Here is a 15,535-nt window from a genome sequence, read left to right as displayed (position 1 = left end):
ATTCAGAGTATCATTGCAAAACAAATGTAGTTATGCATTTATCCATTCTTCGATGTTAAATAATATTTAGCACATCCAATGATGCTTTAATATTTACAAGAGAATTGATAAACACATCTCCACACATCACATTAAGCAATTAAAATCCAAAACAGAATTTCACTCCAATATATCAGCTGCACTATAGCAGTCATTGAACATGTCCCTTAAGTTGACTGCGTCTACTGCCACATTGATAGGCCTATTAGTCACCAGATAAAGAATTTATAGTACAGGTTGAAGGCATAGGCAGAAAATCTAGAAGTGTACAGTATTAAAGACAGGTGGTAAGTTGTGCGCATGGCTTCTACTTTTCACCTCCCAACTGACCACAATCATGTTTTGTTAAAAATGGTACATTAATCCATGAGTGTTTTTAGGATCAACTAAACAGACAAATGACAGGTTTTTATCATAGGTTAAAGAAAGGAAAGATAACTATTTTTAAACAATTCCTGAAATTTATTGGAACCTCACCTACACATGCATTCAGACATACATGCATGCACAATAGATAAATAGAGAGAAAAGGGTAGGATGCAATTAAAGTCTAAGGTGATGTAGCAGGTTGTGGTTTGCAGAAAATGGTTGAAAATCTTTTTTTAAAGGTGCAGGCCTGGACGTTTGCAGTCTTGAACTTGCTTAGGTGCTGTAGTGGTTTAGTGGTTGAAACTCAGCACAAGGTTAGAGTTATGAATTTGCTTTACCTTCACAGATGGAGAGTCCCAAAGTCACTTCGTAATTTATCTGCTGTAGTGGTTGTTCAGCAGGGTTCTTCTTGCTGAGCTGGATCTCTCACAGCCTCTGGCTGGCAACTGGTGTCCTGTGGTTCTGACTTGATCTCCCCCTCTCTCTCTCTCTCCAGAGGGTTACCTTTTAAGGTAAAATCCATCACGTTTGACCTTATGTTAGGTGAAACCTGGCCCTCCCTCTGGTGTGACCACACAATGGACCAGGATATGGAAACCATGGCTGTCTATTGATGTCTGGATGGGAACCATTCTGTTATAATGGTGCTACTTCACTTCTATTCATTTTGGTTTGGGCTGGTACTCAGTCTGTCTCCAGAACATTTTGTTACTTTATTCATGTAGTCATTGTCATGCTAGGCCCCCACCTGCCAAGAATGAGGCACATTAATTTTGTCATGAATATTATTTTAAACGGTTACTGGAGTTAAGAAAGGACTTGTTAAACAGATTAGCTGTGGCTGGAAAAGACATTTGCATATTAACAGACAGTGTTTTGAAGGACAAAGCAGCCATTCCCTGACACATTCAACCCACAAAGGACTTTTGATCACCTGACATTGAAGGTGGGGGAGCTCGCATTCCAGGTTGACTGCTAATATGGCCGAATGCACAAACTGACATGGTCAAACTAGCTAGTCACATGACTAACCTGCTGGGCAACCTGAGTTTTTTGAATTTGTACAAACAGTTTGGGCAGAGTGTCTGTTTGCTCCTGGACTGAGAAGACCTGCTCCCATCTCTTTCTCACAAGCCTCTAAATCCACTGAAGACACATGAACCGCAAGAGGGAAAAGTCTCCTACAGCGAACTAGGTTTAAGAAGAATCTTGGGCCCCAATGAAAAGCAAGTTCTACCTACAAAGACTCTACAGTGAGCTCGAAGAACCATAACAACTCTTCAGATACTGCCTCAAACATTTCTACTTTGTTTTCCTTCTGCTCTTTGCTGTCTCTATTTGCATGTGTGCATCATGTATGCATGCAAGCATGGGGCACGGTGTGTATCCGTAAGCCTTAACTGAATTAGATTTTTAAGTTTAATAAATTTCAACTTTTCTTCTTTAAACCTAAGAAAGCCTGTTTATGCTGGAAAGCGGCGAACATGGATTCACCAAGGGGGAGCTAAATACACGGTGTGAAGGCTGAGAGGGACTGCAAGACACATTTCTCACCTGGTCATAACATCATCAATACGCAGTGATACTCATTTCAATTTCAATGGGTTCTCCCTAGATCTATTTCAGATGAGGTTAACGAGTTTCATCCTCAATAGACGGAGGTGTGTATTGTCAATGTGGGGGTGGGGGGGGGGGTCACCTGACTGCTACTCCATTTTGTCTGTGGTACAAGTGTCCATGTTCTTGTGACTCAGTTTGACAGTTGACTTTTTATTTTCATAAGTCCTGCAATTCATTGTTTATTTCACCACAGCTACTTCCACGACATGCTTTCTAAATGTTCCCCTTGAAAATTTTGAACTTGTATGTTAAGATTCTGGTTAATTTCAAACTGTTTTTCTCCATATTTCATAAGGTTATCAATTTTAAAAAATAGTACAAAAATAACTTTTAGGCTTTTTCTATATCAAATAGTCCCATGCTAGCCCCCCAAAAAACTAACTGAACATTTGGTTTTCGCTTTTATTATCCAAGTCTACAGCAGCATTCTTCCACTCCAAAGTTCAGAGACACACTCTGTGCCCTCAGTAACCTGAAATGTATCCACCTTCTCTCTATACTGATATTGACAGAGCTTTGAATTCCCGAATATATTGTTTTCGTTTCAACTTTTCAAATTTTTTTCTGTATTAGTACCATTACCTGATGTAAGAGGACATGCAGGCCAGATTTGACTTGTGGGCAGCATATTCGGCACTACCAGCCTAGGTAAAAACACTCATCAGACGTCAAAAGAAATTTATGAAATATCTAAAAAAACATATTATTTTAATCAAGGTTTAGAGTTTTATGTTAGAGAATAAAAAAGGCCTATAGAGGGAAATACAATATTACCTTTGAAAACATTGGAACAAAAACTTGATACAGTTTGATCATTGGGTTTTATTTCGTATATTGGTGCTAATTGGATTTAAGGCAATATGGCTCTACCCAATATTTTCATTTCCTCACCTCAGGTGGCTGCTACTAGCAACAGTATTTCATCGTAGTATAACATGGCTCTCTCCAGATACATCACATATTTGAAAGTACAAATTGTTGTTGTATTGCCTCATGTTTTTCATAGTTCAAATGGATATTGTGTAAAAATAATTCACATTCTCACCATTATAAGTTTATATCCTTGTGACAACTGTGTTAGAATGCTCACTAGAATAGAAAGCCCTGCAGAACTAGCTTCTGCTAAACATGGCAATTTATGATCTTTAACATTAATTTCATGATGACAATACCACCTATCCTTTACTACTGAGTCCTCTCTTTGGCCTCCTTATCTCGAGAGACAATGGATAAGCGCCTGGAGGTGGTCAGTGCTGTGTGGAGCAGCGCCCGGAGTGGCTATAAAGGCCAATTCTAGAGTGACAGGCTCTTCCACACGTGCTGCAGAAAAATTTGTTTGTCGGGGCTGTTACACAGTTGCCTCTCCCCTTGCGCCTCTGTCGTTTTTCCTGCCAACTACTAAGTCTCTTCGACTCGCCACACTTTAGCCCCGCCTTTATGGCTGCCCGCCAGCTCTGGCGAACGCTGGCAACTGACTCCCACGACTTGTGATCAATGTCACAGGATTTCATGTCGCGTTTGCAGACGTGTTTAAAGCGGAGACATGGACGGCCGGTGGGTCTGATACCAGTGGCGAGCTCGTTGTACAATGTGTCTTTGAGGATCCTGCCATCTTCCATGCGGCTCTGTGTCCTGAGTCCTACAGACTTAATAATCATCTATCCATTCTTAAATATTTGCTGCCAGTATAATATTTTGCTTGAAGTCTTACTTTTTTGTCTATGCAGGTGGGAGGGGGTTTGGAGGAGGTGGTCTGGAATTTTATGTGTTGGTCGTGCTGTCTTTTTGTGTATAGGAAATCTTGTTTCTTTTTTGTTTATGGGTGGAGGTGTGTTTGAGTCTTTAATGTATTGGGACACACATTTCTGAATTAGCATGCAGCTGACTCGTTGCTTGGGTCATCAGCATTGAGCACCCCTTGCTTCAAATGGATGGACATTCTTAGCTTGGCAAATATATTGGTAATTTCATGCAAAACAACATACCAGCAAACAGCCATTAAATAAATAAATGATTATTTTCTTTTTCTGGTGTTGGATGAGAGAGAATTGCTGACCAAGACACTGGGAGAATTCCATGCTCTTCTGGCACTAATGGGGTCTCTTGCCTGAACAGGCAGATAGGCAGATGTATCATCTCAAGTAAAGATAGCACCTCCAACAATACAGCAATCCCAAGTAAAGCGGTACAGTGTCAGGCCAGATTCTGTGCTTAAGTCCTTGACCACGGCATGAAACTTGACTCAAGAGGCGAGGGTTCTAACAATTGTTATGCATATGGCAGGAGGAGTGCACTGATAATTCAGTCCCACTTCTCCACAGGTCACAGTATATATTTCAATTTTCCCACTTACCAAAACAGTCAATCGGATACTCACTTTTTCCCCAGAATAAAGCACACCAGTATACAACAAAACAATTTGTTTATTATAAACCAAGTCTTAACTTGGGGCGGCACAGTGGCGCAGTGGTTAGCACCGCAGCCTCACAGCTCCAGCGACCCGGGTTCAATTCTGGGTACTGCCTGTGTGGAGTTTGCAAGTTCTCCCTGTGTCTGCGTGGGTTTTCTCCGGGTGCTCCGGTTTCCTCCCACAAGCCAAAAGACTTGCAGGTTGGTAGGTAAATTGGCCATTATAAATTGCCACTAGTATAGGTAGGTGGTAGGGAAATATAGTGACAGGTGGGAATGTGGTAGGAATATGGGATTAGTGTAGGATTAGTATATATGGGTGGTTGATGGTCGGCACAGACTTGGTGGGCTGAAGGGCCTGTTTCAGTGCTGTATCTCTAAACTAAACTAAACTTAACCAATAATAAAGTAAACATACAAATGAATTGAAATATTAAAGCCCATTATTTATCCTCGCCCTCACACACACTCATGCATACATAACTGGTTAACTAGGGAAAAAAGGGATTTTTGTTTTGTTAGAACCGACTGCTCCAGTCAAAGCCCCCAATCAAAATATACGATTCTGACAGTTGTGGGAGAAACACACTGTTGATTCAATCCCGTCCCTCCACAGATCGCCTAACATATCATTTTAAACTTTACAAATTAAAGAAAGACACAGCCAAATTGTACCATCTATAAATCCCCAAAAAGAGGCTAACCAAACCAGGTGTCTTTAAATCAACATATTAACTGTTTAATTAAAAAAACTAAATTCTTAAACACTATGAAGACATAAACAACATTTAAAATAGAAAAATATAAGAGTCCTTGCAAATTTACATTCCAATGTTGCTTGAAGTCCTCACAGCCATCCGATGGGGAAAAAAGGTTCTTCGACAGTAGAACAGTCCGTAGTCTAATTCCAGCAGTAAGGGATGCTTTCCTTCTCCAGTGATGGATTTCAACAATTAACAGCTTGCAAACACTTTCACTAGAATCAATCTGACTTTAGAATTTTTGAGGGATAAAAGATTGTCGCAATCTAACTTCCCTTCCTTTAGTGTAAATTATTAGAGATCTCTGTTTTGGCTTGACTTTTTTTAGAATTTTGAGAGATAATAATAATTAAACAGACTAAATTTTCTTTCTTCAGTTTAAATAACTGTGAGCTCCTCTTTCAGGTACTAACACCAGCTGTCTGTCTGTGTTCTCCACCTAGACCAGTCTGTTTTCAACTCAAAAAGCCAGTTCAAAAGATAATTGCAACATCGTATATCCCGTTCTGGGTCCCTGAATGGCTGTCGCCGGGTAGCCAGGATGCATTCTCTGAAGCTGGTTGGTTCCCTCTCCATATGGCTGTATTCAACGGCAACCAAAATTAACTTTCTCTAACTCCTGAGGCTTGCTGGTTCTTAAAGCAGTGCGGTTCTTTTCCAACCTTAAAGGCACACCGCATACTTCCCAAAAAAAAACCTACAGGACCATGACAGTTTACAGCTGTTACAAAGAAATAGGAGGAATAAAAAAAACCACTTAAACTGAAAAAAAGATATGGAAGGAAGTCCTTTGTTCTGGCATGGTGTCCCAAAGGCAAATTGGTGGCTGTCAATGGGATCTTCCTAGAACTGCTCTTACCAAGCGATGTTGACGAACTGTCTGGGTAGGCTTTCCAAGAGATGCAGCACAGAAAGCCCCAGTTAGGCTTTACAGCAAGAAGCAGCAACAAGGATTTTCTTAGGTCTCATAGCAGCAATGTACCAGTAAAGGTTTCTTCAAATACAGAAGGAAATAGTAAATACACTTGATGCAGGAATTCCATTTCAAGAGAGAGGGCTATCAGCTGTCTTCTCCTGGCAGGCATGTAGCAACTGACTTTTTGTAACAGTTCAAAATGAAACCAAAGTCTGTTCAGTAGCAAATCTCATGATAGCCATAAATCTTGGCCTGTTACTCCTTACATTTTTTCCCAAGTCAAAAGCACGCCCCCTGCTGGGCTATTTGGACACAGGTCCCTTCCCGTCTGTTTACATTTCACTCAGTTCCAAACCTTCTGTTGACCTTTCTTTTTCTAAAACAAAACACAAAGTTCAGCAATCTCCAGATGAATCAATGCCCATAATTCAACATTAAGTTCTTTAAAACATATTTTACAAAAGAAACAGAAGAAAGTTCATAACACAATTAAACCAAATATACTGTAGATTGCAGCATATGTCAACTTTTGAAGTCTCCAAATATCATTTCAAATATGGGGTCATCTTGTATGCTGAGTATAAAATGTGATCTGCCGGTGTGGGTGTGGGTGGTCACCATTTTGAAATGTGAAAAAAAAATAACACCGGTAATTCATATTAAATGAATGTGGCACAGTTTATTGAATAAATTAATTCTACAAAGGTACCTTTAATTACAATCAAAGCATTTAAAACCTGTCAAATTCATTGTCTTTGGCATCTGAGTTCATGAAATTCATTGAGTCAGTTTGACGATGACATCATTGTAAGGATCCCACTCTGAATCAGATGTGGCGCTTTCAGTTTCATAATCATCCATCCACAAATCATCTTCCTCTCCAACCATTGAATTGGACATTCCGCATTTTAGTTCCATAAACGAGCTACATCAACTAGCTATGCTCTGAAAACTTTTCTGGACTCAGGGTTTCACTTGGCCCACTTAAATGCGTAAATACGCAATGCATTTCTAGTAAGGATGTAACCATTCAGATGATTTTCGAGTACACATTCCGATACATGCTTCTCATGATCAGGCCAGTAACTGTCTCTGTTCTCATGGCACATTTAGTCTTGGATTCCTTCTCTTCCATTCTTACACCAGTTTTTCACTAAAACCAAATTCCCTCGCTGCAGCTCAGTTATTTGACAAGTTAGCAAACTTTTAGTTTGAAACCAGCTTCATATTTGTTTCGCTGGAGGACCCATTTCTCTTTGTTCTGTCTCACGGGGTTTGCTGTATGTGGGCATCTTAAACTCCCACGCAGGTTCGCAACACAGCCCATATCACCTTTTATGAAAGTGCTTCTACATTTTAAACTTTTTTTGAGATTTTGTATTTTAGAATCATGAACATTGGTTTATTTGGGACAACTGAAAATACAAGGGTCACAGAGGTTTTGTTTGAAAATAAACCTTTACTGGCTGTCATATGCCTTAAGCTCAATAAGCAACAAAATACTTGGTGACTTGGGGGATATGCTTACAGAAAAGGGGCATGTCAAAATTTATGAGGGCGGAGTTGGTTTCGCTTCTGAGATATTAGGCTGGATTTTACCTTAGGCGGACGGGAATTCGCCACCGACATAAAAGCCGGTGGCAAACCCACTTCAGCCTAGCCCAGGCATTCGTCCCGCATTTTATGAGTCCCCGGGCTTTAATTGTCCCGAGGAGCAGTGGTCACTGCCGGGAATGCAGCCCAGCTGACCTGATGGAGCCAGGAGACAAGGCTAAGTTGGGCTTGCCTCACCAGGGGGCTCGGTCCTTCCCTAGTGAGGCTGGAGTGGTCGTTTGGGGGGAGGGGGGCGTCTTGTGTCCTGGGGGTAGGTTGGAAGGCGGGGGCGGCCCTCAATCGGGCACCTTGTGCCCAACTGCCATGGTCCTCCCCCCAGGGCGCGAAAAGGCCGGCAGCTATCGCTGGGCGGCTTTCATGTCCCCAGCACACCCACTTACCACAGGTAAAATACCCATGGAGGTGGGCAAGGGCCCTTAAGTGGCCACTTAAGGGCCTTGATTGGCCTCGGGCGGGTGGGCCATTTCCCTTCTCCCCCCCCCCCCCCCCGTCTGATGCTGTAAACTTTACCAGAGGTGGGAGTGGGGCGGGTAGGCCTCCTGGAGTCTCCCGCTCAATTTTACGTTGCCCCCATGCTACCATCTGACCCACTGGAGTGGCGTAAAATTTAGCCCATTGTTTTGAATTTCTGCTTGGGGCGTGGACTGTGTTGAAAGTAGTTGGAGATCAACCTGCCAAGGGATAAACACCCCAGCTCATCTTTCCTGCACCTCTATAAGAGACCCAGAGAAATCAAGTCTGTCAGCTCCTCTTTCTCTACCTCTTTGAAAAACCTGTGAATCCAGAATGGGATAACAGAAAATCCTGGTGCCACATTTTTCCTGGAAAGCCTACCAGACTACTTCTCAACATCTCCAGAACAAATTACTCCAGAAAAGATCCCAGCGATCCATTGCCGTATACCAGGACGACAGACCAAATGGGACAACTGACATCCTTCCATATCTTTTATTTTTTTCTTCAAGAATTAACAAGTATTTGATCAAAGTTTTTTTTTGGTTAAAGAGCTCTGCAGAGAAAATCTATTTTTCAGTTAACTGGTGTGTGTGTGTGCGGGGTGTTCGGGGGGGGCGGTGTTCAAAGAGAAAATTTTCATATTTCAATCTGTGCGTTAATGCTTTGCTTTGTTACTGGATAAGTCTTGTTTTACAATAAACTGATAGTATTGTTGCTTATTGAGGAAACTTGGTTGGTGTATTCTATTCGAGGATAAAGAGTAGAGTATATGATTGACCGTATCAGTAACTGGGTAAACATTTAAATATATGTTGTGACCTGTGAAGAAGTGAAACTAGAAACGACAGCGTATTTCTCTTACCTCAGTCATAACATATAATTGGGGGCTCTATGTGGGATAATCCAAAGCCGATGACTTGCAATTTTAAGTGGGGTATTAATAAAAGAAAAAAGGAAAAAAACTGTTTTCTTGTGCATTAAAGTTTATATTACTGGAATGGATTTGTCAGCTGCTATGACTTTTCTGGAGAAGGAGGACTTATCCCTGAATGATTTGAGAAACTTAACCAAGGTTAGTCTGATATCATTGGCAGCAAAATTGGGATTAGAGTTAAAACCCGGAGACATAAGCAGACATAATTGAACTAACAGCACAGCATTTGCAACTGGAAGAAGAAAAAGGTGATCCAGATGGCAGTTCAGTTGAATTAACTAGGATTCAGTTGCAATTAGAAACAGAACAAACTTGAGCTTGAAGTGGAAAGAGAATTGACAATTAAAAACCATGAGCTACAATTTCAAAGGGAACAAGCAGGAAAAAAAGAGAAAAGAAAGAGAAGGGCACTTGAATTTAAAAAATGCTGTAACTAGGACAAAAGAGTGGCCTTGAGGTCAGGGAAAACTTTGGTGAGGAAAGATCTGACCACAGCCCAGCACCCAGTGGAGAGCTGTTTAAATTTGTGCAAGCCCTCCTGAAGTTTGAGGAAAGGGATGTAGAGGCATTTTTCATTTCTTTTGAAAAGCTAGCCAGACAGATGAAGCAGCTATTGCTCATGCAAAGCAGGTTGATGGGCACAGCTCATGAAGTTTATGCCATGCTTTCTGAGGAGGCTTCTGTAGATTATGAGATGGCAAAAAAAGCCATTCTCGCTGCTCATGAGTTAGTCCCTGAAGCTTACCAGCAGAAATTTCGGAACCTCTGGAGATAGCGTGGACAGACTGATATAGAATTTCAGAGGGCAAAGGAAATTTATTTTGATTGTTGGATGCAGCACTAAAGGTAGAGGCCACATATGAGAACCTAAGGAAATAATTCTCCTGGAAGAATTTAAAAATTCACTCCCTCCATTAATAAGAACCCGGGTTTCAACAGTCAGCTGAGATCACTGATGATCATGAGATTGTTTACAAGCCCAAACCCTTTGTCCTCACCCCCACAAACCAGAGGATAGAAGGTGGTGGGAGGAGGATGAAAGGAAGACAAGTAGCCGGGGACAAGAAGGGACAACTGGGAACACCCGGGATCTCCTCCTCTGGCCGAAAGGAAGATGCTGAGGGTGAAAGTGAGGTCCGAAAGGTGGGACACCTTCGTGCAGAATGCTGGAAGTTGCGGGGTAAACCCCATGGGACTTACTGAGGTACACAAGGCCAATGTAGAGAAAGGGGCACTGACCGAGGGTATGACAGATCAGGCTGTAGCTCTGACTACAGCTGTAAGGCCAAGTACAAAAACCACTGTGAGTGCAGGGAACGTGAACAAGATACCTGAGAGTTATAGGGAATTATTGTCAAAAGGAAAAACAACTCCTTATCCTTTGTGAGGCAGGTAAACCTATAGTTATATTTAGGGATATAGGAGCCACCCAAACTCTTTTGCTGGGGAAAGCCATAACTTTTCCAACAGAGAGCACACTGAATATCAAAGTTTTAGTGAATGGTATTGGCGGGGAGTTTACTCCTGTACTTTTGTATTGGGTGCACCTGGAGTGTGACCTAATATCTGGAACGGTAACTGTAGGTGTTGTCCATACTTTGCCTGTTGTTACAACCAGGTGAGAAAGATGTCTAGGGATCCCTTTCAGCCTTCACCTGGTCTTACTGTGACAGGGTTTTATTTTTAAAGACACTGTGTTTTAGATCCCCCTTGGTGAATCCTTGTTCACCGCTTTCCAATTATAAGGCAAAGAAATGAGCACAAACAGGCTTTCTTAGTTTGAAAAAAGATTGAAATTTATTAAAACTTAAACTCTAATTTGATTGACGCATATGGATACAAGACGTGTCCATGCTGGCATGCATACACGATACACACATGCAAATAGAGACAGAAAAGAGCAGAAGAAAAAAGTAAAGTGGAGAAGTTTGAGGCAATATCTGAAGAGGGTTTTTTGTTAGTGTGCTTCGAACTCATTGTACAGTCCTTGATTGAAGATATGGTCTGGCTTTTCGTTGGGACCCAGTATTCTTCATAAACCTTGTTTGCTGTAGGAGACTTTTCTCTCTCTTGGGGTTCACGTGTCTTCAGTGGGTGTTGGAGTTCTGTGAGAAAGAGATGGGAGCAGACAGGCAGACAGGAGGTCTTCTTCAGTTCAGGAGCAGAGTTTTCTGCCAGTTCAAACACTCTCTCTACAATTTTAAACTCCCGAAGTTGGCCAGGAGGGTGATCACATGACCGACTGGTTTGACCAGGTCTGTTCTGTGTATTATAATAAAAGCAAAATACTGCAGATGTTGGAAATCTGAAATAAAAACAAGAAATGCTGGAAATACTCAGCAGGTCTGGCAGCATCTGTGGAGAGGGAAGCAGAGTTAACGTTTCAGGTCAGTGACCCTTCATCAGAACTATTCTGTGTATTGTCTGGGAGCAGGGGCTAGCTCCTTTGTTCCAACACTGTCTGCTAATATGCAAAAATGTCCTCCAGCCAGGGGCTTGGCAATTCCTTGTAACAGGCCTTCTCTTCTTCTCAGCCACAATTTGAAATTTAATGTTCATGTGGTGAAATGAATGTGCCTCATTCTTGGCAGGTGCGGGCCTGCATGATACTGTAGACAGAGTTAACCTCCTGCTGGGGAATTATTTGGCTATAGAAAATGTAATACCTTCTCCAGTAATCAGGGAAAGACCAAGTGAAGTCAAAGAGACAGAACAGTTACAGGAAAAGGTTCCAGGAATTTTTCCTTCACGCATAGTGAATCAAGCAATGGCTAAACAAGTTCCATTGTCAGAGGCAAAATTGGCACCACAGACAGATAGCTGAATATCTGAAACTTTCTTTGGGGATTTGGATAATCCAAAGGAAATTTTTAATAAGTCTTCTCTAATCAAGGCTCAGCAAGCCAATCCAGAGTTACATAAAGTGGCACAATCGGCTCTTACTGAAGTTGAGGTAAAGGGAGTTCCAGAAGGCTACTATATTAAAAATGGGATTCTAATGAGGAAGTAGCTACCTCCTCACAGACCTGCTGACAAAGAATTGACGGTTGTTCACCAGATAGCGGTACCACCCTAGCATCATTGGGAAATATTAAGGATAGCCCGTGAAATTCCTATGGCAGGACATGTGGGGATCTGGAAGACCCAATTACATATAGGTCGACATTTTTACTGGCCAGGTCTTTCCAAGGACGTGGTGCAGTTTTGTAAAAAGTGCCATATGTGCCAGATTGTGGGAAAACCTCAACCTACCATAAAACCGGCACCTCTAATTGCCATAGCAGTTTTTGGGAAACCATTTAGGTGTTGGTAGACTGTGTAGGGCCTTTACCAAAAACAAAAGTGGGACACCAATACATAGTCATTATCATGGATATGGCTACTCAGTTCCCAGAGGCCATTCCTTTGAGAACAATTTCTGCTAAGGTAGTGGTAGAGAAGTTAATCCAGTTCTTCACTAGATATGGAATACTGATGGAGATTCAGTCGGATCAAGGTTCCAATTTTATGTCAAAAAATGTTCAGGAAGTTATGGGTAATTTGGGTATAACACAGTTAAAGTCTTCAGCAAACCACCCACAGACAAAGGGAGCTTTAGAAAGGTACCATCAGACCCTCAAAACGATGATCAGGGCATACTGTCATGATTGGGATAAAGGGCTAGAATTTCTTTTGTTTGCCAGTAGGGATTCACCGAATGAGTCTACCAGTTTTAGCCCTTTTGAATTGGTTTTTGGACATGAGGTAAGAAGTCCTCTAAAACTACCCAAAGAGAAGTTTTTAGAACAGAGGGACGAATCTTCCATGTTAGGTTATGTATCCGTGTTCTAGCAGCAGTTCACAAGAGCCTGCAAAGTGGCTCAGTGATACCTTAAAGCTCCCCAAACAACCATGAAGAAATGGGCAGACATGCATGCCAAGACCTGAACATTTCAACCAGGAGATGAGGTGTTTGTATTACTGCCTTTACAGGGTGAACCGTTAAAAGCATGGTTCAGTTGTCCATATAAAGTGGTCAAAAGTTTGGCAAAGTAAATTATTTGATTGACACCCCAGATCGGCGGATAAAGAATCAGCTGTGTCATATTAATATGTTGAATGAGTATCATTGCCAGGAGGAGGATAAGCAAGCACAGGTATGTCAGGTAGTAAGGACAAGGAAGGATCAAAGGAATAGTGAGGATGAAGCAGAAGGAAGCCTAGACAATTCTCAAATTGAATCTCCTGCTATCCGGTTAGCTGATACTGAATCATTAGAGAGATTAGACACTATGCTTTCATACTTAGATGCAGAACAACAAGAAGACCTAACACGGTTACTCACAGCATTTAAAGGAGTCTGTAGGGACAAACCAGGAGGTACAACCTTAGCCACACATGATGTGGATGTAGGGGGATCCTTTCCTATAAAACAGTATCCTTATTGCTTAAGTGCAGAGAAATAGGCCCAAGTAAAAGCAGAAATCCAATACATTCTGGAAAACCACCTAATTGAACCCAGTCAAAGCAGCTAGCAATCCCCTGTGGTGCTGGTGCCTAAATCTGATGATTCAACTAGATTCTGCATAGACTACAGAAAGGTTAATGCACTAACAAAGACAGACTCATATCCAGTTCCTCATTTGGAAGACTGTATCGACATAGTGGGCTGTGTCACATTTCGTACAAAAATACATTTGTTAATGGCAGGTTCCTTTAACACCCCGAGCTAAAGAAATATCGGCCTTTGTCACAATAGATGGTCTTTTCCAATGCTGAGTGATGCCATTTTCCAGAGACTAGTGAACCAAGTGGTAGCCAGCGTTCCAAACTGTGTGGTTTACCTCGATGATCGCCTGGTGTACAGTGACACTTGGAAGGACCACTTGCAACAGCTAGAAGCTCTGTTTAGAAAAATAGTCGGTAGATTTAGTGATAAACCTTACGAAAAGTGAATTTGCAAAAGTGAGGTAACCTACCTCAGGCATATAGTAGGGCAAGGACAAATGTTGCCAAGACCAGCAAAAGTACAAGCATTGGTGGAGTTCCCTACCCCTAAGACTAAGTGAGAAATCATGAGGTTTTTGGGGATGTGTGGTTTCTACCGCAAGTTTGTACCAAATTTCAGTACTATAGCTGCTCCACTGACGGATTTGTTTCAAAATAAGAAAACCAAGGTAGTGCCAAGCATTTATTGAGAGGCTGAAAGCCATTTTGATTAATGAACCAGTGTTGGCTGCTCCAAATTTCACTAAGCCTTTCATGGTAGCAATTAATGCTAGTGACCTGGGGGTCAGTGCAGTCCTGTTACAAGATGACGAATCAGGCATAGAACGGACGATGGGATACTTTTCCAAAAAGCTAAATTGACACCAAAAGAAATACTCAACAGTGGAAAAAGAAATCCTCGGCTCTTACTAGCTCTTAAGCATTTTGAAGTCAATGTCCACCACGACAACAGAGAGAAACTAGTATATACTGATCATAACCCCCCTACCCTTTGTGGAAAAATTCAAAAACCAGAATGCCAGACTATTCTGATGGAGTTTACTATTGCAACCTTATCAGTTAGAGATTATCCACAATGTGGGGAAAAATGTTATTGCAGATGTTTTGTCCAGGATTTAACTTTTCTTTAAGTTATCTGAATGTAAAGATGGTACAAAGGAGAACTGTATTAGCTACAGGTAAAGAGTGAATAAGAATGATCGTGTAAATGTGTTTTCCATACTTTGTAATGAAATGCATTTAAAAATGGCATTTCATTCCTCCAAGGAGGGAGGTGTTATGAAAGTGCATCTTTAAAAAAAATTTTTTTTGGAGGATTCATATTTTAGAATCACGTAAAAAATCACATCCATGGAGTCTTTTCAAAGGTTCACTGAAAGGTTTTGTTTGAACACAAACCTTTATTGGCTGTCACATGCCTTAAGCACAATAAACAACAGAAATCTTAGTGATTTGGGGAAATGTTTACAGAGAAATGGCATGTCAAGATTTATGAGAGAGGAGTTGCTTTTGCTTCTGAGATATTGTTTTGCCTTTCTGGTTGGGGTGTGGACTGTGTTGAAAGCAGTTGGAGATCAACCTGCCAAGGGAGAAACACCCAGCTCATCTTTCCTGCACCTCTGTAAGAGACCTGGCGAAATCAGATCTGTCAGCTCCTCTTTCTCTACCTCTTTGAAAAACCTGTGAATCCAGAATGGGATAACGGAATCCCAAGGCCATATTTCTCCTGGAAAGCCGACAAGACTACTTCTCAACAGCTCCAGAATGAACTGCTCCAAAAAAAGATCCCAGTGATCCATCTACGTATATGCGGATGCCAGACCAAAAGGGACAACAGACATACTTCCATATGTTCTCTCTTTTCTTCAAGAATTAACAAGTATTTGGCCAAATTTTGTAAAATAGCTCTGCAGAGAAAATCTCTATCTT

This window comes from Heterodontus francisci, chromosome 1 (assembly GCF_036365525.1).
Source record: "Heterodontus francisci isolate sHetFra1 chromosome 1, sHetFra1.hap1, whole genome shotgun sequence".
Taxonomy (NCBI): domain Eukaryota; kingdom Metazoa; phylum Chordata; class Chondrichthyes; order Heterodontiformes; family Heterodontidae; genus Heterodontus; species Heterodontus francisci.
Note: the sequence above shows the minus strand (reverse complement) of the source record.